Source organism: Bidens hawaiensis, unplaced genomic scaffold, assembly GCF_021521415.1.
Source record: "Bidens hawaiensis isolate Kalapana, Puna unplaced genomic scaffold, B.hawaiensis_p1.1 tig00045635_1, whole genome shotgun sequence".
Classification (NCBI taxonomy): Eukaryota; Viridiplantae; Streptophyta; class Magnoliopsida; order Asterales; family Asteraceae; genus Bidens; species Bidens hawaiensis.
The window spans coordinates 111,500-138,377 of NW_027505949.1; the positions used below are offsets into that span (position 1 = coordinate 111,500).

The following is a 26,878-nucleotide window of genomic DNA, read 5'->3' on the forward strand; positions in this document are numbered from 1 at the left end:
TGGCGGCCGCCCTGGACACGGTGACCCGACGGGTGAACCGGAAAAAGGTTTTTAATTAAAAGAAAATGGTGTGGACGCCGTCGGGAATCGAACCCGGATGCATGACCGAGATTAAGTATTGTTGAATACTCCACTAACCAACTAAACTCCATTTATGATAGTATAGATGAAATATAAATGCTATAAATTTAAAAAAATATGTGTAAATGCACATGAAAGTTGGTTATTATTATTATTTTATATTTATAATTATATTTATATATATATTTATATATATATATATATATAGGATTGAGATTATGTGAGAACTATTTTGAAATTGAGAACTTTGAGAACCATTTTAGACCACAAAAAAACCCGAAAATAAAAAAAATCATAAAAAAAAATCACAAAAATAAAAAATGTGAAAAAAACTAAAATTCTTATTTATCATCCCGGTTTCATAAAAAAAAGTCTCGGTTTTGCTAAATTATACATATATGTATAATATGTACATATACATACATACATGTTTTTTATACACATATGTACAATTTAAGATAAATGATAATGTACATATGTGCACATTAAGTAACTAGAGATTAAATAAAATTATACACATGTGTATAGTACAAAGTTCTTTTTTTTATGAAACCGGAATGCAATATATGAATTTTGGTTTTGTTATAATTTTTTAAATTTTTTTTTTTGTTTCATAATTTTTTTAAGTATTTTTTTAGAGGTTTTCTTAGTGGTCCCAAATGGTTCTCAAAATTCAAAGGGTTCTCCACACACACACACACACATATGTATATATATAGGAACGGGTTATCCTAAAAAGATGAGTGTGTCTAAAAAGTGTAAAAAGAAATCTGGATTGTTAGATCTTGTTAATTAATAGTCAAGCTGAAAAGGTGGAATAAATAGAGGAGTGTTTTATTTTAAAGGCTTAAAATGGTGTGTTAAAGGGTAGTTGGTTATACTAGATATTATAACATGCAGATTGTCAACTTAATAAATGTGGAATCTCCTATTTTTAGGCAATCAATCTCTGGATCTTCCAAAATTAAAATGCCCAACAATATAATCTATTTCTATTATTCAAACCCAAAAAAGAATCTCTTTCCACTGTCAATATATTGTAACCACCGTCAATATAATTTCTCTCCACCGTCGATATTACTGAAGCAGACGAAAGTCAGTATAAGTTTTTCGCCCGTCGATACTTTAAGCCGTTTACTGAGGTGTGTGTTTGTGTAATAATCGATGGTTATTCGGATCTGCGATTTTTAATTATTAGGTGTTTTTAATTGAATGTGCAGTTAAATAATAATGGAGAAGAAGAACACTCCGCTGAAGGCTCGCACCGTTATTACGAAGATTCAAGGTGTGTCTTTATTGTTCTAATTGTTTGGTGTTGAAACCCCAAAATTCTAGGGTTTCAATAGTTTATCGATTTTCTAGTTAATGATTTTGCGATTATAGTGTGTTATTGATTATAGTGTGTTATTGATGCTGGAGTGTTAGAGTGTTTGGTTTCAAAATTTATACTTGTCTTGGTTTTTAGTTAGCTTGGTGTGAATACCCAGATGAATGAGCAGTGTGTTTTGTAATGGTGGTGTAAAAGTGTGTTTTGTTTGTTATGTTGTGTTATGGTAAACGGGTAAATAAGGTTTGTGTTTTTGTCTTGTTTAAATGTAGTTGTGTTTTTTAAGTGTTTTGTTTGTCTGGTGGGGTTGTGTGTATGGGGTCCGGTTATTTGTTTTGTTTTTGTGTATACGCGGATGTTTTTTTGAGTCATTAGTTGCTGTTAGAAGTTGTAAAATATGGGAGGTTATGAGTTAGTTTGTTTGTTTGTAAAATAGATGGTTAATCTCTTTGTTGTTTTGTTGGTTTGTAAGTAGCACGTTGATTTTCGGTTTCGGGGAAGCCCACGAATAGCAAACAAGACTACTTTCAGAGGTGTAGGCTCCAGGAATGAGGTGAAGAAAGATATTAACTTCAAAGATATTAAGATTCATATATTTATAGTTCTAGTCGTTATGTAGTTAATGTTGGTGTTTCCTTGTAGAAAATGCAAGAAATGAATTGAAAGGAAGTTCATCACGCCGGGAGACGACTGTGGTTGACGAGTTTTTTAAAAGTAAGATTCTTGCTAAAAATTAAATTACTGACTAAGTATCAGATAGTTTAATTTTAGTAGAATGTATTAATAATTTAAATAATGTGTTATTAATTGAAACTAAATGCAGCTGGCAGAGTTGATTCGGATGCCGACTTTGTAACACCACGTGAGAAGATGTTGAAAAAAAAAAGAAGTTGAAAGAAAAGAAGATGTTAGCATTTTACGAGTATGTTGGTCAGAAGATTAAACCGGTGGTGAAACATAGCTTGTTTCATGAGTATATCCCAAAATTAACCGATGAGCAGAAAAAAGTGGTAACTGGTATGGGTTTCGGTAGTATTCTAGAAATGAATATAGCGAACATACCAACCGGGTTGGCCTACTGGCTGGTTAGAAACTATGACCACGAAAGTAGCATACTCAATTTGGGAGTAAAACAAGTAACGGTTGTAGAAAGATTTCTAGGGATCCCTAGGGGAAATAATGAGATAGTGGAGACGTTGAGGTCTAGAGCTGAAGATGAGATTGTTAGGAAATGGAGGAGTCAATTTGACAATCCGCGGAGGAGACTTTGTTCGTTAGAATTTATGGAGTTTGTGAAAACCAAAAGGGATATTGGCTGGCATTTCAAAATGAACCTTTTTGGTTACGTTAGGAACATATATGGGTGATATTACCGAGAACAACACGGTAGATCAAAGATTTCTACCCACAGTTAGAGATATAAATAGCGTCGGGGAGTTGAATTGGTGTCAATACCTAGTAACAGTTATGAGAAGGAGACGTGAGAAATGGAACAAAAGTAGAGAATACAACGAGTCAATGATTGTGCTAGCGGTACGTATTTTATGACAATTTTGTTGGTTTTGTAAGTGTATTATAAGTATTATTATAACAACAGGTATGTTACTTATTGTGTTTTTTTGATAATGGTCTTTGATTCTGTATGTAGTATGCGTACTCGAATTGTCATTTTAATAGTGTCGTGGAGAATGGTAAGAAGTTGATTCCGGTTAAGATGTCCATGGACGACGACCTATAGATTTTGCAAGATATTTTGGAGAAGAATAGGCTGGGTAAGAAGGTCACCGTTGGAAAATCAGCGCATAGGGCCGTTAAAAAGAAAACCAATGGAGATAAAAATGGGGGCGATGTTGATGGGGGGTAAGAAGGTGGCTAAGTTTACGAAAAAGGAGCTAGCAAATATGGTCATCAGAAAACACACAAGAACCTTGTTGAATCGAAGCAACAATATAAGGGAGTTGATAAGGTGGATGATAAGGGGGTTGTTGTTGAAACGAAACAAGATTTAGTGGATGATAAGCTTGCTGTTGTTGAATCGGAGCAACACTAGGAAGGATTTGATAATGGTGAACACTCGATAAATATGCCGACACCTAGTTTATTTGTAAGTTGAATTGAGTTGTGATTTTTAAAGAAAAATGTGTTAGGTATTTTGTAAATAGGAGAGTGCAGAGAGGCTGATGGACCTAATGCATCATTTAAATAACGTATACGAGGATATATGCCGGGAGTTTGATTAAGCAAATGACGTGTGTTCCGGCTGCCTCTTAATCAAAGATTTGGAGGGGCAATGGAAGAAAAATCCAGCTAGATACACCAGTAAGGGGGAGGATGAATTTGGAAAGGATGAAGGAGATGAGGACGGTGAAACATCATCAATAGTGCTGACATTAAGGACTTCGAAAAGCTTGGAATAAGTCATTTTCAAAATATGAATCTGGTTCGATAAGGTCTACCCCAAAAAGAAGAAAGTGACGTTTAGTGTTCCCGAATTCATTCTTGAATCGAGAGATAAAAAAATGAGCATGAGACGTTAGATGATGTCGCTAAAGGAAAGAGAGTTGCCGAACTAGATTGGTAGGTTAGCACACCGAAAAGACCTCAGCGACTGAAGTTCCTTTCAGTAGTTTCTGCTCGCCGTATGCGAAACACTACGCTAACAAAGGAAGATTCGAAGTTGGCTGAGTTTGTGTTCGCGGCTTACGAGAATCATTGGTAAGTTTAACCTGTTTTGAGTTTTTTTTTTTTTTGAATAGGTATTCGGTATGAGTTATTTCATTAATTCAGAACATTGTGTTTAGCACGGGAGGGGGGGGGGGTTAGCATAAGAAAAGTGATAATGGAAACTTTACGTCCGGACACATAGGTGCATGTGTTGGTAATGTCAGCTTGGGCAAGTTTGTTAAACCACGAAGAAGCTATGCGTTCAAAGTTTAACACAGTTCATCGGCTTTCTGCTCGGCGGTGATGTTGGTATGAATATATTATGTTGTTGAGTATTGTTGTTTTGTTTGTAAATGTATAATGAGTATTTTATGTTGATGAATGATACAGCTACCAGACCAGTATCAAGAAGATATCTCAACTAGAATCAAACTTTTTAAGGACACAATGGACAAGGTTCCGGAAATGCAAAGACTAAGAAGCATTCTAGGCGTGGAGGTTGTTTTAATACCAATTATAAACACCAAGGACTTTTATTTAATGGCGTTCAACCTGAAGACAAATCAGACATTTGTCATTGATAATATGGGAACCAGGGGGTCGTTCAAGTATGTGTATAAGGGCTGGCCCGAGAAGATGGTATGTGTGTTTTTTGTTTTTAAAGCATTATGATTAAAGTTTGTTGTTAAATGTTGTCGTTGTTAATGTTATCGGAGATACCGTGGGCTAGTAAGAGAAACCATGTAGATTGTGGAGTGTTTTTGATGAGACACATGGAGACCTTTAAATGTTATGTGACAAAAGAATGGTTTGCTAAATGTGGGATTTCAGAAGAGGTGAAAGCTCGTGGAAGAGTTATAAGGAAACAAAAGGCGGAGCTAAACGATCTTCGAATGAAATATGTTGCGAAGATTTTGTTGAGCAAAACAAACTTGACAAATGAGGAGGTCGTGCACCGTATAATGGAGTATAAGAGTTTGTCTGATGATGAAAATATGGAACGGGAAAACACAGCGCAGACAAGAATCATCGAGCGCTTGAAGCTATGTTGATATGTTAGTAGAAGTTTTTTAATTAGGTGGACTTGAATGTTAAGGCTTATGTTTTTGTTTTGATTTAAAAGGTTTTGGCAAAACCTTAACTTGTTTTTTTGTTTTTGCAAGACCTGAACTCGTTTGTGAATTTAATGTTTATGGATTCGAACTGTCACGCATAGGTGGTGTTGATTTAATGGTGTTCAGCATATGTTGTGTGATTTTATATCAAATTTAGGATAGGTGTGTGTTTTAATATATGTGGTGGTAAGCATAAGAACTCAAATTGTTTTTAGTGTAAGTTGTTGTGTGTATAAGTATACAGATTACACAAGTGCATGTAGTAGTTAGTGATCAGTCTGTCACCTATTATAACATATGAATTCGACTTTTAACACAATAAGTTGAGAAGAAATTAAGTGTAATATTAAGGAAGCAAACTGTTTGAAGGTAATGAATTCTAATGTGTATGTGATAAGTATTTAAAATATCAACTTGATTGTAATATGATAACCAATAAATATGTGAAAATAACAAACTAATAACAAAAAGTACATCATGTTTGACGGAACAAAAAGATCAGGCACATATGAATAAATAAGCACACTGACCATTAATAGTTTTGACAAAAATATAAATGAAAACTGGAAAAGTTATAATGTGCTAATAAAAAAACAAACCAAAGTTTAAAACCCACAATGAACCTTAGTGTTCTATCTCATCAATTTGGGAGGAGGTAGCATTCGCTGAAGTGTCGCCGGTTATAGCATACTTATGATGATTACGGGCATCGTGACCTGGTTGCTTACATATTTTGCACGTCCTTTGAGGGTTATGTAGTTTACTTTGACTTATTGCTTGCTCTCGTAAAGATCTTTACCGAATCGAAAGACCACAACCTTTATTCCTAACACCAATTGGAGCACGTATGTTGATCTGATCAGGTTGAAGGACGCAATGAGTTCTTCAAACCGGTCTCTCCTACTAGGTCTAGAAGCGTCGAGCGTAACCTCGTCAACTGTGGATTTGTAATCATTGACGTAGTCATGAAACTGGTTTAACGTTTCCATATCAGTAACCAGTTTATTTATAATATGATCATGAGCTATATTAATATCCCGAACAACACGATAGACGTCGGTAGTTTTGTCTATGCTAGGCTCATCAAAACCAACAAAACACATTGGGCTATTAGAAACGGCATCTTTGGTCCACCTACGATTAATGTACTGTCTTGGGAAAACCCTAATATATCCAATGTGGAGGACCTTAAAATTGTGGCGACATAGTATACCAAATTGCTCGAACCGCTTGCAGCTGCAATACACCATCACATCTTCCGAGCGAATCATTACCTATGATGATTACTAAACTAGTGATATGTATATAACAATAAATATAAAAAAAATGTAAGACCGTTTCATATTTACCTCGTGAAAAGATGCAGGTAGATGCTCAAAGTCTCGAATACTGAACTTTATAAAATCACCGACCAGTTCGTAGCTTCGAGAAGTGCAGTTGTGAAGTGCAGTCTAAATTTCCATTTGGACATAAAAAAGATGATTCTAGTATATATTTCATGAGCTTGTTTTTCTAGAGTGTAGTTACTTATTATTCTTGCACTTGTGTAACGACAATCATGATCATTCTTCTGATGTTCATGCTGTTGATGTTCCATTGCAGTTTCAAAATGTGCCAAGAACTCGACCAAAGTACAACGTGTGTTGCAAAATTTTCCAAAAAAGTAGTTCTCGCGCTCTGATCTTGATGACGTACGCATTAGACTAGACATGTTTTCTTCACGATAGTATGCTTGAATCCATGACTCTCTAATCTCGAAAATATCTTTCAGCCAGGCGTGATCGTTTAACTGAAAATCAGTCATTAATGAATCCCGCTCCTTCTCAAACAAATTCGGGTGTTATAGAATCAGTCCAGACAATATACAAAGCCGAGTCTTAAAGTCAGTTGTGTTGCATAGATTGGCACCAACCTGTGAATGTAAATATATTTAGAGAATTGAAAACAAGATAATCATTATTGTTATAAAGAAAAGGGGGAAAAATAAATAAAATGGAGTTTATACCTTCCCATATAGTATATCCATAATATGCCACATGCACAAACGGTGTCTAGAATTAGGAAAAATATCTTCAATTGCACGTTTCATGGCGGGGTCATAGTCAGTTACAACCACTGAGGATTCGTACCTAAAAGCATTCTTAAAACACCTCATTAACCATGCATAAGTTTCAGCTGTTTCATCCCTAAGGAGAGACACACCAAGAGTAACATTCCTATTATTGTTGTCAATTCCAGTAAATGGAACAAAAACCATGACCTATGAATGAATATAAAATGAAATAAATACACACTACTTTTGTTTGTATAATTGAAAGGAAAAATTGTATAATATGGAATGAAAAGTTTTGTACTTGTTGTGATGATATGTAGCATCAAACGAGACAGCATCCCCGAAGACATAGAAATTTCTCTTGGAACACTCGTCAGCCCAAAACAAACCCTTTAATGTGCCATCCTTGCTGGTAATATAGTCACATGAAAAATTAGGACAATCTTTTTTTTCGACATAAGACGTTGAACAACCATCTCAGCATCGTCGTCAACAATATATAAGTTAATCTTTCTTTTGTAGTTTTTACAATCAAACTTTGTTGCACCAACTTTATCTAAGACACCATACAAGGTCCACATAATGTTAAAAGCCTTTATAGGACCAATGTTGATATTAGCCAAATCATCTAACATCTTTTTGTGTGTAAATGTAAGCTCCCTAGAAGCAGTCAGAAAATGGAGATCATTTTCGTTAACAAAAGGATAATTGTGTGCCTCACCGAAAAATTTGACAATATATTTGCCTTTGTCGGTTAAAATTAAGCGAAGTTTTGCATTACAACCAGTTCTTTGAGAAGGTCTCCTACTCTCTTTTTTCCCTTTATAATCTTGACTAAGCGTGTCAACCTCCTAAACCGTTCTTGGCCCCTCCATGGTACAAAAAAAATACTTTGGCTGAAGAACATTATTTGGCACCCATTGTGTATCTTTCCTTATAAAAAACCGCCCGGTAAAGCACATCTTTTATAGAATTGCTCTGCAGCGTCGACAAAATCAAAAATCATACATTCATTGGGTATCAATGATGCAGACAGTATTGGTAAGTATGCCTTTATACCGGAATTGGGAGAGATGTATTGAATCCCAAGTTCTTGGTATGTTGGTGGATTTGTGAAATAAATACAAGGAAACTAATCAAGTTGAAATCACTTAGAAAAAAAGTGTGCATAACATAAACAAAATAGTAGCCATAACGAACTTCCAATAAAATAACCGAATAACACATATCCTGAACTAACGCAGAAATTTCTTGGCATAACTAAACACACTGAATATAATGAACTAACACACTGCATGGGAAAATATTTTCAAGCTGAACAATACACTATAATTACATTATATCTTGACATAACTATTTAATATACAAAAAAAGAGGCGCACATAGTAAATAATGAATATTCAGTTCATTCCTTTTTTTATCCCATATAATAAAATGTTTTCCTCGATCATATATTATATTTGATTGTTGTATTCTTATCTTAGTAATCAAATTCTGATTCACAATGAACTAAAACACAGTGTATATGAAAACATACGGGATATGACGATCAAAACACAATGAGAATCATGAACAAAAAACACAGCATCGTAAGTACAAATACATAGACTTATCAAAGATAATATTGAACTAAACACACTATATTCAAATAATAAACACACAACACAACAACATAACACATTTATTATATGTTTACACAAAAGATCACTGGAACATAACAGACCATACTGAACGTATGGATTTTTTACTCACCATACTGAACGTATGGATTTTTTACTCACCATACTGAACGTATCAAAAAGCAAAAAATAAAAAAAACATCAAAAAATTATTTACTCACCAGAATGAATAAAAAAAATAAAAGAAAGACAACATAGACAAATATATATCCGAAGAACATAACACACCATATTGAACATATGGATTTTTTTACCTAATTGATGGTCATCATTGAAGGTCTCTATGTTGAATAATATGTATTGATTAAGCAGATTAATGGATATGAAAAAAAAGGTATCATGATTAAGAAAAAAAAAGAATACTGGAGATGAATCAGAAACAGATCGTCTATTAAAAAAGGAGGAAAATATGGCCTATTGGTTTATAATACTCACAACTTTCTTTCGTTGGTAGATAACACTCCCAACTTTCACTTGTCTCCCACTACTCACAACTTTCAACCTATTTGTTTTTATCACTCCCCCGTTAAGTTAAGGCGAGACGCTGACATGGCTTTGTTTATAATATTTTGTTATTTTACTCAGCTGATGTGTCAGCTTACGTGACGTGCCAACATGGAAATTGTTTTTTTTTTGTTTTATCAAACATTAATTAAAGCACAACTCTTATTAAGTAGATGGTGGTGACGGACGGTAGGTGGTAGTGGTAAAACGCAGTGGTGGTTGTGGACGGTGGTGGTTGGTGGACGATGGTGGTGGCTGTCCGACAGAAAATGGTGGAGGTTGGTGGACGATGGTGGTGGCGGACAGTGGTGGTGAGGGTGGATGGTGATGGTGGCGAACGGAGGGTGGTGATGGTGGACGGTGGTGGTGGCGGACGGTGGGTGGGTGGATGGTGGATGGTGGGGCGGACGGTAGGTGGTGGTGGACGGTGGTGGTGGTGGCAAAAGGCGGTGGTGGACAGTGAGTGGTGTCGGACGATGGTGGTGGACGGTGGTGGTTGGTGGTTGGCTTTGTTTATAATAAGTGTTGTGTTTTAATTGATGTTTGCTAAAAAAACAATTTCCATGTTGGCACGCTACGTAAGCTGACACATCAGCTGAGTAAAATAACAAAATATTATAAACAAAGCCACGTCAGCGTCTCAGTTAACGGCGTTAGCCTTAACTTAACGGGAGAGTGATAAAAACAAATATGTTGAAAGTTGGGAGTAGTGGGAGAAAAAGTGAAAGTTGGGAGTGTTATCTGCCAACGAGAGAAAGTTGATTATAAACCAACAGGCCTAAAAAAAGAAAGATTACAATCCAACTCTTATTTGATCATCTTAATCTAAAGGCCATTAACTCTTCTTACACTTTCTAGGAAAAACTATTTCTTATTATAACCTTGCTCTCTCTCTATATATGTGTGTGTGGGTGGGTGGGTTAACGTACAATAATGGCTTATCGTATATTACGTACGCGACATTCCAGAGCGTTAGATTAAAAACACGCAGTGGCAATTTCGTAAATAACCAACAGTAGTTCGCGATCAAATTCATCGATTACAAATCGACTCTGGTCCAAATTCGGAACTCATCGCTCTATTTCATCCAATTTCTAAACTCTAATCACAGCTTAAAGTATGAAATTTCTAAAGTCAAAAACCAAATCATAATCGAACGTCGTTGAACATCAAGAAATCTTCAAAATTGATCAAAAAATGATGATTTAATCAATCGAATTGATGTGTAGAAGTATATAGATTCGTCAATCGATTATGAAATTGCAGAAATAATGCACTCAGTTGAGCTCTGATTAGGGTTCAAAATATTACGTATAAACGTTTGGAACAAAACTGAAGACCTTTAAACGTTTTGACCAAAATAAACATTTAAATGTTCTGACCAAAAATGAACATCTTTAAACGTTCAGCTAATACATTCAAAAATTAGAAGTTCTAGATGTTCAAAAAGTTTAGAAGTTCAGAACTTCTAAAGTTTAGAAGTTCAGAACTTCTAAACTAACAAAAAAGTCCATAACAAAAAGTTTAAACATTCAAGCCAAATTCCTACCCTTAAACATTCAAATGTTAAACCTTTAAACATTTAAAGTTAAAAATATAACTTTCAGGAAAAAAAAAATTAAACGTTCAACTTATATGTTCAGACCTTTAAACGAACACCTTCAAATGTTCAGAAGTTCATATCAAAAATTAAACACCTGTAATATGAAATTGAACACTGAAATCACTTCATATAATCTCGTAAGCATCAAACAATTATCAATCGACCGTCAATTTGATCATCCCTTCCATCATATGAACAAATATGGAACATCTGCAACTGGGTTTCTGCAAATGGCGTATTACAATTAAAATCAATTGAAGTGTGTGTCTGCAAATGGCGCCAGGCGCAAATGGCAATGGTTGAATCGATGCAACGGCTAATTAAGATGAAAACGATTTGAAATAATTTACAAATTTGCCACCACGTGTTTTTTGAAATCTAGGGTTGATGGTGTCGCGTATGTAATGTACGATAAGAGATTATTGTATTGTATTCTTTATCTATATATACATACATACACACACACTAGCTTTTATCCCCCCGTATTACGGGGTTGTTTTACATTATTCGTTTATAATATTTATATACTTTTTAGGATTTTTATTTATCTATTGTAAAGTTAATAATATAATTAAGGGTGAGCAAAAAACGGTTTGGAACCGCCAGAACCGAGGAACCAGAACTTAACCGGTGCCTTAAAACCGCTAATTTGTGTTACCTTACGGTTCTCGGTTCTTAAAATTCGGATTAAACGGTTCCTGGTTCGGTTATAGGTAAAACCGACGGTTCTAGACCTGGAATCGAAGAACCGGAATATTAAAAAACGTTTTAAATAAATTTACCAATCCTCATTTTTTATATAGTAACTTATTAAACAAACAACATCCATTCAATCATTTTTAAATTCAAATCTTCTTTTTTTACTTTCAAGACCTAGCATCCATGATCAATTTTGATTTAAATTATCAAGGTAATTTAATTTAAAATGATATGATGTTCCATTAATCTATCGCTGCTAATGATTTATTTAACTTTCAAGAATTAGGTTTTAGTAAAAAATATAACGGATGTTCATGTTGTAATCCAAATTAGTTTTACCGTGAAAGAAGGCATACACTTGCATAAACTTGTTTTGCAATTTGCAAAGTTTGCACAACTCATTTGATAAATAAACAATCGACCCGGTTCTGGCCAGAACCGATTAGCGAGAACCGGCTTTACCAGTTCTGGAACCGAACCGGTTTACTATAAGAGGTCCGATTCTGGTTCTATTTTTCACTCGTTATCGGTTCCGGTTCAGTTCTCGCGGTTCTGAACCGTTGCACAGCCCTAAATATACATAGGATTTGATAATGAAAGTGTTTCATAAATAAATAAGATGTTATAACCCGGTTTAAAAGTTATCTGAGTTGGTGAGACCCATGATCCGCTTTTTTTTACAATAAAATTGTTTCTTAATTATAAATAATATCTTTTAAAAAAAACAAAATCGGATACTAATTTTTAGTATATTCCTATTTTATAGGATTTTCATATCAAATATTTGATGGATTACTTTTTAATACAATGAGACGTTATAACCTGTTTAAGAACTATTTGGGTTTGGTGAGACCCGTACCCGTGAATTCGGGTCAAATGCATAAAAATTCTTCATTTACAAATAAAGCAATCTGGTGGCTTGAGAGAATTTAGAAGATTTCGTTTATATATATTTAAGATATATAGTATTTATCACGTCATCCAGGTAAAACGCCAATCCGCCTTCCCAGGTCGATCTAACATTTGACCTGGTAAGGCGTCTGTACCGAGTCTGAAAACATTGGAAGCTTAAACACATTTATAAATAAATATAAATGAAACTTATATTTATGAGTGTTGAAAGTTACGAAAGGGTTGTTTTGAATCTTGAAGTTTAATAAATGTTAGGTTTTGACTTTTCAAAATAGTCTAGACTCATCGGACCAAAGACACTAGTTAGACGGCTTGCTATGGAGCTCTGTTGGATGAGATGGCGGGCGTCACTGGGCGCACAACACCACCAAGGGGCGCCCTTGGTGGTGGGGCGCCGTCTTGCCCGTCAACCCAACGGCCGGCACGGTTAGGTGTGGAGGTGGCCCCCCTCACACACACTCACATATATATATATATAGGGCGTATTTGAGAGCATTAAACCATAGCGGGACATTATTGGTTGGGGCTTTGATACCCCATGGTGCTTACGTGGCACTGACGTGTCACGACGTAGAGGCTTCGAAGCCCCTCATCATAAAGGACAGCCTTATAAGTTATAACTATCGAGTCAAGTTTCTCAACTAATGTGGGTAATGACAATTCTGAAGAGTCTTCTCAACATGGGAAAAAAATATTGAGGCCTCACATCACATTTCTCAAGTCTCAACTATTTATTGGGGTCACTGGGCCAGAATGTATGGGCTGGTAATTTGTTATGTTTGGGCTGTTACTAATGTATACAAATTTACGACCATCTCCTAATTCCTAAATCCTAACATACCGATTACCGTTTATTGTCACTTTAAATAGACGTGGAAAAACCGATTTTAAAGTAAAACCAGTTTGGGTTGAAACCGGTTCAGGTTGGTCAAATAGAAGTCAAAACCAGGTTGAGTATAAGCCGGTTTCTTGACCAGAGTATGATCGGTTTCTTAACTAGTTCAGTTCAGTTTAGCAGGTTTGGAACCGGTTTCAATGATGAGAGTTATAAACTGTTGCCGAACCTATGGTTTCTGTTGATTCAAAACAGGTTCCTCTATAATGGGTATAAGAAATGTTACACCTTATAAACCACTTTAAGTTTTGTCCTCCTACCAATGTAGGACAAGATGACAAAACCTTAATACATTTTTTTTCCAAACATTGTTATTCTTTGTTGTCTCAACAACACATCTTTGAGTAACGATATCTATTCATCATAGCTCTGTTTTAGACGTGGTGGTTATATAAATCCGGAAATAAATATTTAAATAAATAACTCATATATAATATAAATATAATGATTATTAATGTCAAAAAAATAATGTATACTTATTTTCACTGTAATTTTTTTTCAACAAATTCACCATCATTCAAATAATATTGCAATGCTGATAACATATGGTCTTTAATATGTTCATAGTTAGTTTAGACATAGATTTGCACTGCAGAATTTGTTCATTGCTGCTTTAATGGTCTTCTTTATATGTTCCCTTTCACCCATAGTATATGGCTTTAGGAATTTAGGTTAAATATGCTTATCATCGACTCATCGTTATCAAATAAAAGTATAATATATTTCTATGGTTTTGAATCTTTTGATAAATGGGTATGACGTTCACGTATATAAGTTAAAAGACAATTTTGTTATCAAGAATAATATCACCTGTTATTTAGAGAAGTTGAGATATTTTTGTTCAACAATATAAATAAATATTATTAATGAGACAAGACGTGGAAACAACATATAAATTTATAATGTTGTCTACTAACCTTAGTATAGATGATGTTTTCGGTAGCAATTCCAAAGTCAAGACACCCTCTAAACAACTTTTGATAGATATATATATATGTGTGTGTATATATATATATATATATGTATATAGAAATACACAAAATAGAGATAAACAAATAAATAAGGGTGCAAATAACACTGCTAGAAAACAAGTCATTTTCTCACAAAAATTTCCTACAAATTTCCTACGACAAGTAGTTCCAACATATTTCTAACAAAAAAATAAGCTCAAACTTTGCTACAATATTATCTAATAAACATTATGAATAGTTTTTGTATGAAAGTTGTAGGAAGTTTACAACCACATGTTTTTGTAACAATTTTGTAAGAAAGTTGTTGGAAAACGGTTGAAAATGATTTTCAAGCATGTGTTTTTCCAATAATTTTTTTGTTAGAAACTGAATTTTTTCAACAAATTTCCTACAATTTGGTTGTAGAAAAACATCACTTTTTCTAGTAGTGTAAGTCAAGATGCTAGCAATTTACTTATAATCGACATGTTAAGAGATTAAATCGAGCTCAGGCCATAATTTAAATTGAAGCTCATTTAACAAATGAGTGAGAGATAGAGATTTCATATACTTAGTTCGACTAGATTTGCGACCCTAATACGAGCTTATTTTTAAGGGAGACTACAACTTTCAAAAAATACATATATATCACATAATAAATATTATATACATGCATATTTATGATAACTATTATAAATAAAAGTAACTATATGTGTGTGTGCGCTATATAATTCCAAATACATGTATAACAAATTATATATTTATCTATATCTATGTATAAATGAAACAAAGTAAACAGAAGTTGCTCATGATCTGAACTTGACCTAGTGACCTACATAAAACTTAAAATGGAACTCGAATCACTCACACTGTGTATATAAACATCACAAATTAAATCAAACGGGAGTTATGTGACATCTAGATTATAAAACTTTAAATATATGAAGATTAAGTAAGCAGTGATATGTTGTTGAGGAATATATAAAAAATGAAAGGACATTTGGCCATTGGGGTACCGTCAATTCATAACTTAAAAGAAATAAATTAATTATAAGCAAAACAATGACATTTGTACATGTTGGATATTTCTCTTGATGACAAAGCAATAAGCTAATGGTTATTTATACACCATTTTTGGTTATATACACCCTTTAAAGGTGTATGAATAACACATCCCATCAATAAATATGCGTTGGATGTTGTAGGGTCTTTGGTAGTTTTTTAGCTCGAGGCCGGAGAACGAAAACTAGGGTGAAATATACCTTTGGTTGTGGGCCAATGATAATATAAACGGATGGATAAATAAGTAATAATAAAAACTATATATCAATGTGTGACAATTAAATGACAAGTTTATTATTTGCGTAATAACGAATTACTCTATTTACGCTAATGTGTTATAATGAAACGTGTGAAATTGGTATTCTCATTAATTTGCAATTTGCAAATGCAAAATGCAAATTAAGGACATAAATACAACTATACAGGGATCATCAATTACAAATCTCTCGAACAATATGCAAGAGATAAATAGAAAGTATATGATGTAAATACAACAAAAGATAATTACAATTAGGGTTGTCAGTCATTTTTATACGCAATCCCGAAACTCAACTCGAACAACTATTAACTCGAACCCGAAAGTACCGGTACTTGAGAAACCATGACCCGAATCTAACAAACCCAAGTACAACCGGAACTAATACGAGTCGAGTACCAAAGTACTTTTTAATGGTTTAAGAGTAAACCCGAATAATCCATTTTGACTAATCTTCTATTAAATTATTATATCTCATGTCTTAGCATGTTCAATAAACATCGTTGTCTATTCAAATGATAGGTGCTTATACGTGTGAAAAGTGTAAAAAAAATATATATATAAGAAATCATATGAGCCTTTAAATATCACGTGATACGGAGAAAGTTTTCATATTACGCCATGCTAATTTTGCTATATGTGGAAAAGGAAATGCATGTTATTTTACAACTATACATATTTTTAACAAGAAAAATATTTCATCTCTGATCAGTGTTTACATGACTTGTTAAAGGATTGTATATGTTGAATTATGTGGTTTGTTATTTGCTTATGTAAGTTAAATTTTGAAGATGATTTATTTGCTTGAATTTTGACACACACACATATATATAACATATATATATATATATTAGGTCAAATACTCGAAATCCGATTACCCGTACTCATAAAACCCGAACCCGAGTAACCAAGGGGGAGATTAGGGTCATGTATAAGTACTCGAAATAAGTTTCTCAAACCCACGAAACCCGAAAGTAATAACACCCCTAATTACAATGAATAAATATTAATTCGTAATACCCCTCTTCAAGTTGTATCATTAAGGGTTGGAAACACTATCTGTGTTGTTGCTGTAAGATTTGCGAGCTATCTTGGCATGGTTTTTGAATGGGTTCACTAGCTTGCCATATATAGTGACGTTTCAAAATTTATAATGATACACTATCTTAAAGACCTTTTATATCTAGTGAGGCGATTTACAAAATACTTTCAGAACATCTAATGTGGTTGCGTGGGGTTTTCACACGTGGAACACCGCGCCTTGGTGTGCATTGAAGACAGCATGAAATGAAAGGGATGCGTGGCGTGGGGACTGGGGATCTCAACTTGTGTTGTGTGGATGTTGGGTGTTGAAAGTTTTGTTAAATTATTGTGTTACATCTATTTGTTTAAAGACCAACCAATTTAAAAGTTTAAATTAAATAAAGCCCAAATAAATTTATAGCCTAAAGCAAATAAAAGCAACTAATCTTTTTTTTTTAAACGAAAAATATTAAACAGAAACAGACTCAATAAAATCATTATATTTTTAAAAATTCAAATCAAATAAAGCCCAAACAAAGTTTATAGCCCAAAGCAAATGGAAATCATTAACCTTTTTTTCCTTTGTTTGAGCGAGAAACATCAAACAGAAACAGTCTTAACATAATCATCATTTTAAGGTTGAATTTTATAATACAATTTTAAATATGCAAATTCAATAATTTGAAAATATATTTATTGAGGTCTTCATCCGTAGTCCAGCGTTTCCGGCCGCGTTTTGGGGTATAACGCCGGGGGCACACCGCCCCCCCCCCCCCCCGGCGTTTTGGGTAAATTTTTTTTCCAGCGTCTTCTATATAACGCGATAAATGGCTCGAAATCCAAAAAAAGTATCCGTAGAGGATATATCCGATGTGTGTATATATATACATATATAGATATATACACACACAGACGAGGATGAGGATTGGGAAGCTCTTGAGGATGAGGATCGGAGTTCGTTGAGGCAGATGAGGATCGGAGCTTTCTCGCCTCTGTTGGCCATCAGTAGCTTCTCGATCTTCCGGTGGTGGAGGTCCGGTTGGTGGAGGTTCGGTGGTGGGGATCTAATTGGTGGGGATCCGGTTGGTGGAGTGTTTGTGTTTGTGTTTTGTGGTTCAGATTTGATATAGGTGGGAGTGTTTGTGATGGGTATGGTTTGTTGAGAAAATATATTTTATACAAAAAGCTTTATAAAAAATATATTTTATAAAAAAAACAAAAAGTGCAAATGTGATTGGGCGCCACGTGGCGCATAACGCCTGGGGATGGAGAGTTATGACTATACCCTGTTTTTGTAAAAAACCATAACTCTGACTGGACGCCACGTGGCGTATAATTCTGGGGGGTGGAGAGTTATGACTACTCATGGTCTAACTAATTTGTTAGAAAATATGCCTGGTTTAAATTTTGAAATTCGTTTTCCAAATTTGACATATCTAAGATAATGTCATTTTCAAAAATGTATCGGAATGATTTTGGTAATGAAGAAAGAGGGTGCATTTCGGGTGATCGTATGACCTTTTATCACACTTTAAAGGAAGATGATAATTTTGCGAAATTGGGTGAATGTGTGACATTGCTCGTGTAATGCTGGAAACCAGAAAGCACCACTTTTCTTTTGGTTTGTCAAATACTAAAGATAGCGTTGGTTTTACCGATTACAACCACAAGCGTTTAAATATGTTTTTCTAAAATGAAACTTATCAATACGGGTTTGCGTAAGAGAATGGGTGATTAGTATTTGAACAATGATTTAATTTGTCCAGTCGAAAAAGAAACAGAATAAAGTAAAAGAACATAATGTAATGGCTCGATTTCAAGCTTTCAAAAACCGAATAAGAGAAATTAGCACCCCAAGTATTGTGTTTTGATTTTTCATTTACATTTTATGAAATACGACAAAAATTGCATAATTTAAATGTTACCCTGTCTAGATCCGCCACTGGTTCTCTTCATCTTCCATGTTCAGCATACTACAGTACCACCATTAATTCACCCCCAAATTCTAACTAGCCAAAACACATGAAACTCTACTCCGGTGATGCTTTTCAGCCACATTTGTCGTCAACGATTTATTGTGTGATGGTTTCGGTGATTTCAGATAACGGAGGCGGGAGTTTAGATATGGTAGCGGTGGTGGTTTGTGGTAGTTCAAATCAAAATGCGTCGTAAAAATAATCAAACGCTGGAGAGACAGGTTGCAGGTGATGTTGGTGTACCGACCGAAGAGACAGGGGTTACGGGTGGTGGAATAAATTCCGATGGTGCACAGCCGCAGAGAAAATTCGATAGTCGCGGGTTTTTTGACAAAACTGATCGGACGCCTGGTTTGAAAAAACAGGCGCCCGTCGGGAACATCCTTGTCGAACGGTCAGAAAACCTGGTAGCCCGACGGGAATATCTTTCGCAGGTTAGTACACATGTCGACGCATTGTTGGTGTGAAAAAACTAGATGGACCAAGTGATTTTGCAATGGACATGAGAAAGCCGGATGGATTTTGATAGACATTTTAAGGATTGAGATGGCCAAATGAAACATTTTGATCATTTTCCAAAATTTTTAGTCTTTAATTAACTAACCATCTTGATTGAGTTTTTGTTTATATCTTTTACTTGATAAATTTTTTAAAAAAAAATCTAACTACATGTTTATTAAAAACATTCCAATATAAATTTCAAAATTATGTAATTGTTTTAATTAGTAATGAAACAAAAATAAGAATGATATGGTCTTTCCACATATGAAAAGTGAAACCACATCTTTTCTGGCTACATTCCCATGAATCACACCCTCCGTATCCTAATTTGGTCTTACACATGATCCGAGTTCGCCTAACTTAATATGTTAATCACGTAATATGTAAAATTTTAAATATTAAAAGTTACTAGCATTTTTTAAACATTACTAGTAGCATATAAGCTTAAAGCTCCATCAACCAAATAAAATTTTTGTATTGAGTATAAGATTTTTCTTAAAAAAAAACTTCTAATAGCTTCAACCAAGCATACCATGTATATTTTGTCTCTTTTACATTTCATTTTCACACATGTAACATTCATAATTTCCTCATAAGGTCACATAAAATACTAAGTGGCAATTTAGGTTAGCTATATTTGGAGGCCGGTAGCATGATCATACATGACCGATTATGCTTTCGTAAGACCGTTTCATGATTATCTCTCTTCATCTCATCTCTCCTGACCGCCATTATAGCAAGCTGGAGGTTTTTCCTGACTCATGTACGTTCAACGAATCTGGACACAATTCTCATCACAATATTATATATATATACACATTAATTACACGATATATTAAATGTGTCTCTTGTGACCGTATACCCATTGAAGCTTTGCCCTTCCATTCCTATGAAAGGTACCTTGAATTTGTATTTGAAATATTGTTAATTAATATATAAATATTATCTTCATCATCCAGTTTCGGATTATTCAAATGGTTCGTGTGTGTGTGATTGTGATGGTGATGTTTTTAAGGTTTCTATAATCATGACACTATAAAGTGTAAACACATGCCGATCGATAGAGACATTTAGGGTTTCATATAACACGTTGACATATTGAAAAATATCTTAAAAGTTGCTGGTGGGAGTCATGGAACACGATAGCATCCAAACCTCTGATTATTATTATTATTATTATTATTATTGTTTTTTTTTTTTTTTTTTTTTTTTTTTTTTTTTTTTTTTGCAATTTGTAGCTACTTTGAAAGGGATTCCTATCGCCATTTTTGGATAACTCGTGTACTTAAATATTCTAACCTTGAATTATTTAGGGTTCCAATCGATACTTAGCGGGTGGGCATGACATAGATATTTGCCATTTTTTAGGTTTTTTTTGTGAGTATTGCCGAAGGTTGGATCGCACTTCTTTGGTAACAAATATTTGGTAGTCCTTGTGGTATTTTATAACCAATAATATATCGTCAAGAACCGTATAATGCACTTGTATATAGTTCCACAGAAGATAATCAAAATAGTGACTAGAAAACGTATAGCATGTTATATAACATATTCAAAACATGCAGTAGATACAAGTGAATTATATGGTTATTGCAGTTCTCAAGATATTATGCTCTCTACTATTTCATATGTTGAAAGTGGGTTCACAATGTGTGCCTTACAAAATGCCCAAGCTACAAGAAAACTACGCGAAAATTATTTAGTTTGGGTTGGATTGGGTTGGGTTAGGTTGTACTCTCCAGCCATTTAATAAATAGGTAGTGTTTCGTGTAAGAATAAAAAAAATTTTTATGGAACAGACATATCAATATGCGTGGATAATACCTTTTCTTCCACTTCCAGTTCCTATGTTAATAGGGCTAGGACTTCTTCTTTTCCCGACGGCAACAAAGAGTCTTCGTCGTATGTGGGCTTTTCAGAGTGTTTTATTGTTAAGTATAGTCATGATTTTTTCTATCAATCTGTCTATTCAGCAAATAAATAGCAGTTCTGTCTATCAATATGTATGGTCTTGGATTATCAATAATGATTTTTCTTTAGAATTCGGATACTTGATCGATCCACTTACTTCTATTATGTCAATATTAATCACTACTGTTGGAATTATGGTTCTTATTTATAGTGATAATTATATGTCTCATGATCATGGATACTTGAGATTTTTTGCTTATATGAGTTTTTTCAGTACTTCCATGTTAACTTGTTTAATTAAACAGGCCGATCCGATAAACTGTTCAAAATAAGAAAAAATAAATATTCATCTTTTAAGGTCGGCATACAAACCATTTGCAGCATGTTTATTCATCTTTTATCAACAATTCACCCGACACGATTGCCACCTCTAAAAGAAACGCCATATATTCAAGGACAGGCGTGTAAGTACCATATAACCTGAGCTTCTAAACAAGCCATCTTCATTAAAAATAGAAGCGGATCCAGGAAGATTAGACAAAAGATATCTGCATGTGCAGATTTTGGCCCCATAGAATTTCATAAGGTTCAATCAAATATTGCGAGAATGTTGTAAAAACCTCTTAACTTGAATTATTTAACTCGTATAAACAAATTGAAAGGCCAGATTCAAATAAAAAAAACTGGCAATGTATAACTTCTGTATACAGCCAGATATTTTAATACAGTAAAGTCAACATTCCCTTCTTGATATTGATTATCTACAACATGGAAGTAGATTAATAATTTTGCAGCAATTATTGTTTAATAAACTACACCAGTTGCATCCTCTAATCCCAGTTAAGTCTTATCTGTTTACGGGTATTTTGTATCTAGACCGTATGTTATCTAGATTCATATCGTATAATCTCACTTTGATTTGCATATCTTATTACAAAGTTGACTTCTACACCCATAAATAGGATCCCTTCGTTCACAAATTAAACCACCCCAAATCTTATAGCACCTGCATTTGTAAGATACCCTTTAAACAAATACATAACATTATATAACTTTATTGAATTCATAAGGTAATGATTTACATTTTTTTGTTTTTATGATAAAGGTGATAACAAAAATCCAACCAAAATGAGTGGGCGGATTACAGCGGATATTGAGATGAAAGATTCAGGCTCACTTTGGGACCTGATGAACTGCCTTATGTTCATAAAGTTGGGAAGCCACCAAAACAAGATTTGTTGAAAGAAATAAAAACTGCGCTTAAAGAAACGTTTCTTTCAGATGACCCATTGAAACCGTTTAAAGATCAGCCCAGGAGAAGAAAGTTTGTTCTCGGGTTACAAACGTTTTTCCCGATACTCAACTGGGCTCAAGATTATAGCTTTTCTAAGTTTAAAGGCGACCTCATTGCCGGATGTACCATAGCGAGTCTCTGCATTCCACAGGTAAAAAAAAAGAAATAAAGTCGTGGTATGCCCAATAGGATATCGATATGAGTTTTACATCAATACTGGTATCGGTTACCTTGGTACCGAAGTCGGTATCGGTTCGGCACTCACTATAGCTTACAATACCAAAACAAATAGTCTACCTTTTTGGGCTTTTTAAAAAATAAATGAATGCAAGTTATTAGAGAAAGATCAAATTAATGAAAATTAAATGAGTTATAGGTTTACATAAAGTACAAGGGGTGAAATTGAAACTTACAAAAGTTTTATAAAGAAATTAAGTATTGTTCATAAACCACACAAATTACTATACATATAATAATAACTATCTATACTTTTTTCAGGATATTGGGTATGCAAAACTAGCAAACTTGAAGCCACAATATGGGTTATGTAAGTCACCTTCATGATGTAATTGCATGCAACTATGAAAGTATTGTTTGAAAGTTTGACCAATCTAAGTTGACTTGCAGACTCGAGTTTTGTTCCGCCTCTTATTTACGCCTTCATGGGCAGCTCGAGAGATATTGCCATTGGGCCTGTGGCGGTGGTCTCTCTCTTACTTGGAACTATGCTACGGGACGAGCTTGACTCGGTCAAACAAGAACATGAATATCTTCGTCTTGCTTTCACTGCAACGTTCTTTGTGGGTGTCACTCAAGCTACAGTCGGGTTTTTCAGGTATGTATTAACTTAAGAAAAGCTTCTTAAAATGTTGTTGTTTCGATCCAAATCTTATTCAGTTTTGGTGCTTTGACTTTTTTACAGATTGGTCTTTCTGATTGACTTTTTGTCACATGCTGCTATTGTCGGGTTCATGGGGGGAGCTGCGGTTACCATTGCGCTTCAACAACTTAAAGGGTTGTTTGGTATCAAGGATTTCACTAAAAAGACTGATGTTGTTTCAGTTATGCGTTCGGTTGTCAACTCAGCGCATCATGGAGTGAGTCAAAACAATATTTGAAGTGAAATTAACAAAAAAACATTTCTTTTAAGTTTTATTGATTTTTTTTTCTTTTTTTCTTTTCAGTGGAACTGGCAAACCATACTGATAGGAGTGTCCTTCTTGGCTTTCCTTGTGGTAGCAAAGTTCATTGTAAGAACATCATCATCATCATCGTACTCAGTATATCCCACCAATAGCAAAGCTATGGTAGGGTCTGAGGAGGGTAAGATGTAAACAGCCTTACCTCTACCCCATAAGGATAGAGAGGCTGCTTCCGGTGAGACCCCCGGCTCGATAGTAGTTTTGCATCAAGCCTTGGACATAAGGCACATAGCACTCAATCATCGGGACACCGGCTGATCGGTGCATGTACCCTTGTCTTTCGGCTATCAACGCCACTTCATGATGCCTGTTTAACCGTCCGTCACTTTTAACGTTATTTTCACGAGATTAGTAAAATAACGTCAAAATTAGTGCAATTTCACTTTTGCCCACCCGAGGGTTCACACATATATACATCATATGTGCGCACCGCAAGCAGGGCTTATTCATTGTAAGAACCAAGACCACTAATGTTACTCTAGTCTTACTAGCATCTGCAATTTACAATTTTGACATATTGACTTTCCAATTTGATCAGGGTAAAAAGAACAAGAAACTGTTTTGGGTGCCTGCAATAGCTCCACTGATTTCGGTTATCGTGTCGACATTTTTCGTTTTCATCACTCACGCCGAGCGTCATGGTGTCATAATCGTAAGTTTTCTTGATTTATTCATTCATACATAACATAACATAAAATCATATATCATTATTTTGTTGCTAAAGTTAACAAATGAGTAATGTAATTTGTTATCAGGTACGTCATATTGAACAAGGAATCAATCCGTCATCCGTGCATGAAATCTTTTTAGCGGGCCCTACCTCGCGAAAGGTTTCAAGATCGGAGTTGTTGCTGGTTTAATCGCACTCACGGAAGCTGTGGCAATTGGAAGAACATTTGCTGGAATGAAAGATTATCAACTGGATGGAAACAAAGAAATGGTGGCACTAGGTTCCATGAATATTATTGGTTCTATGACAAGTTGTTATGTAGCCACAGGTACGGTTAACTCACTTCAAAACGAGTCAGTTTAAATCCTTATACGCGTATACAAAGAGTTAGATCATTATATGAACATATGGTGTTTGACTTGCAGGGTCGTTTTCACGGTCAGCGGTCAACAACATGGCCGGTTGCAATACTGCAGTGTTGAATATTGTGATGTCTATGATTGTGATGTTGACTCTCTTTGTCATCACTCCATTGTTTAAGTACACACCAAATGCTATATTGGCTTCAATCATTATATCTGCGGTTCTAGGACTTATTGACTACGATGCAGTGGTACTACTATGGAAGATTGATAAATTCGACTTTGTAGCTTGTATGGGTGCATTTTTCGGTGTGGTTTTCATTTCGGTTGAGATCGGTCTTCTCATTGCGGTAACTAACATCAACTTCGCGTACATAAACGCTCAAGTCATTGATTAATGAAAGTTTTGGTAAAATTAAGGTTTTTTTGTGTTTCATAGGTCGGTATCTCGTTTGCAAAAATTCTTCTACAAGTAACACGACCTCGGACGGCAGTACTCGGAAAGATTCCGAGAACAAGTGTGTACAGGAACATAGAGCAATACCCGAATGCGACTAGAGTTCCCGGTGTTCTGATAGTTCGAGTTGACTCAGCCATTTACTTATCGGATTCCGAGAACAAGTGTGTACAGGAACATAGAGCAATACCCGAATGCGACTAGAGTTCCCGGTGTTCTGATAGTTCGAGTTGACTCAGCCATTTACTTATCGGCCCAAAAATATTTACTGTAATCTCTCTCTTGTGTGAAAAAATTTGTCACTTTGTAATATATGAGCTAATTTCTTTCTTGGTCACTGGTTTGTTCATTCTAAGTTTCTAACCATTCAATTATCAACCCCTAAACAAATTAGGTCACTAGATTTCCAACTTGTGATCAATTGAATCCAACTGACTTAACGGCATCCAAAACAATTTATACGGCCCACTCTATTGATTAACAGATAAAAGTTAAAATCTTAAAAATGGTTTGGATTTCTTATGAAAACTACTTATAGCTTTTCAATAAGTTACAAGTTAATTTTCACTCTCATATCAAAAGACACTCCCAAACATCTTATTTCTTTTGAAAAATTAGTAAGTTATAAGTTGGTAAAAATAAGCAATCTCAAGCACCTCCTCCTTAGACACCTTTTTTGCTATTAAGACACCTTTTTTACATATTTATTTTCTCTTACACACACCCTCTTTAAAGAATGTATGGGTATCTAAATAACAACTCTCTAAAAAATAAGGGTGTTCATCGAATCGAATAACGAATTTTCAAGATCGAATCGAATAATTTATTTTTTTGCTACTATTCGTATTCGTATACGATTAAAATTTGAACTATTCGATTCGAATTCGTATTATATGCCATATTCGAAATTCGATTCGATTCGTATTTGAAACTCGAATTCGAATCGAATATGAACCGAATTCGAATAATTTCGATTTGTTTCAAGTTCACATATGTTAAAATTTTCAAAAACCAAAATCATAAAACACAAAAATATTAGTTTAAAGTTGCTACAATAAGTTCAAAATTAAAATACAAATACTGTGGGATAAATTTTTTTAAATATTTTGGGTTTAATATTTATTATTTATGGATTTTGCCCAAACAAAAAAGCGCGCGCGCATATATTAATTTGAATTCGAATTTCGAATCGAATAATAAATCATAAATTCGTATTCGATTTGTATTTGATTACTATAATCGAATACGAATCGAATCTAATTCGAATTTTTAAAAAACGAATTCGAATGTTAGCGAATTTCGAATGTTTCGAATTCGAATCAAATTCTGTACACCCTTACTAAAAATACGCCTTTTATAAAGAGAATAAAAAAGACATGGTGTTGCCTGAGGTTTCGAAGGTTTATAGTATTTTTTATGGTGATGGTCTGATGAAGATGGGTTTAAGGTGGAAGCGGTGGAGATCTTGAAGTTGAGGAGGATTTAAGGACATGATGAAATGGGTGAGTCCCCATTCATTTCAAGCTCTTTTGTGTTTTATTGTGTACTAGTTTGAGGCTCGTGTATTACACGGGTAATTAATGAAAATTTTATACTTTAATCATTAAGTGAAATATACTTAACAAAATGATTATATATTTTATACAATTACAATTTACATTAAAATTACAGAAATTACATAA

General features: G+C 34.4%; 1 pseudogene across 1 annotated transcript; it reads left to right on the forward strand.

Annotated features, from left to right (window-relative positions):
- The first annotated feature begins 18,984 nt into the window (after positions 1–18,984).
- On the forward strand, positions 18,985–25,400 carry LOC143616092 (sulfate transporter 1.2-like; annotated as a pseudogene). The gene is made up of 11 exons (XR_013150600.1): positions 18,985–19,233; positions 22,006–22,090; positions 22,317–22,656; positions 23,004–23,052; positions 23,133–23,340; positions 23,428–23,602; positions 23,690–23,755; positions 24,246–24,359; positions 24,463–24,705; positions 24,803–25,089; positions 25,179–25,400. The product of XR_013150600.1 is annotated as a sulfate transporter 1.2-like (transcript).
- Positions 25,401–26,878: the final 1,478 nt, after the last annotated feature.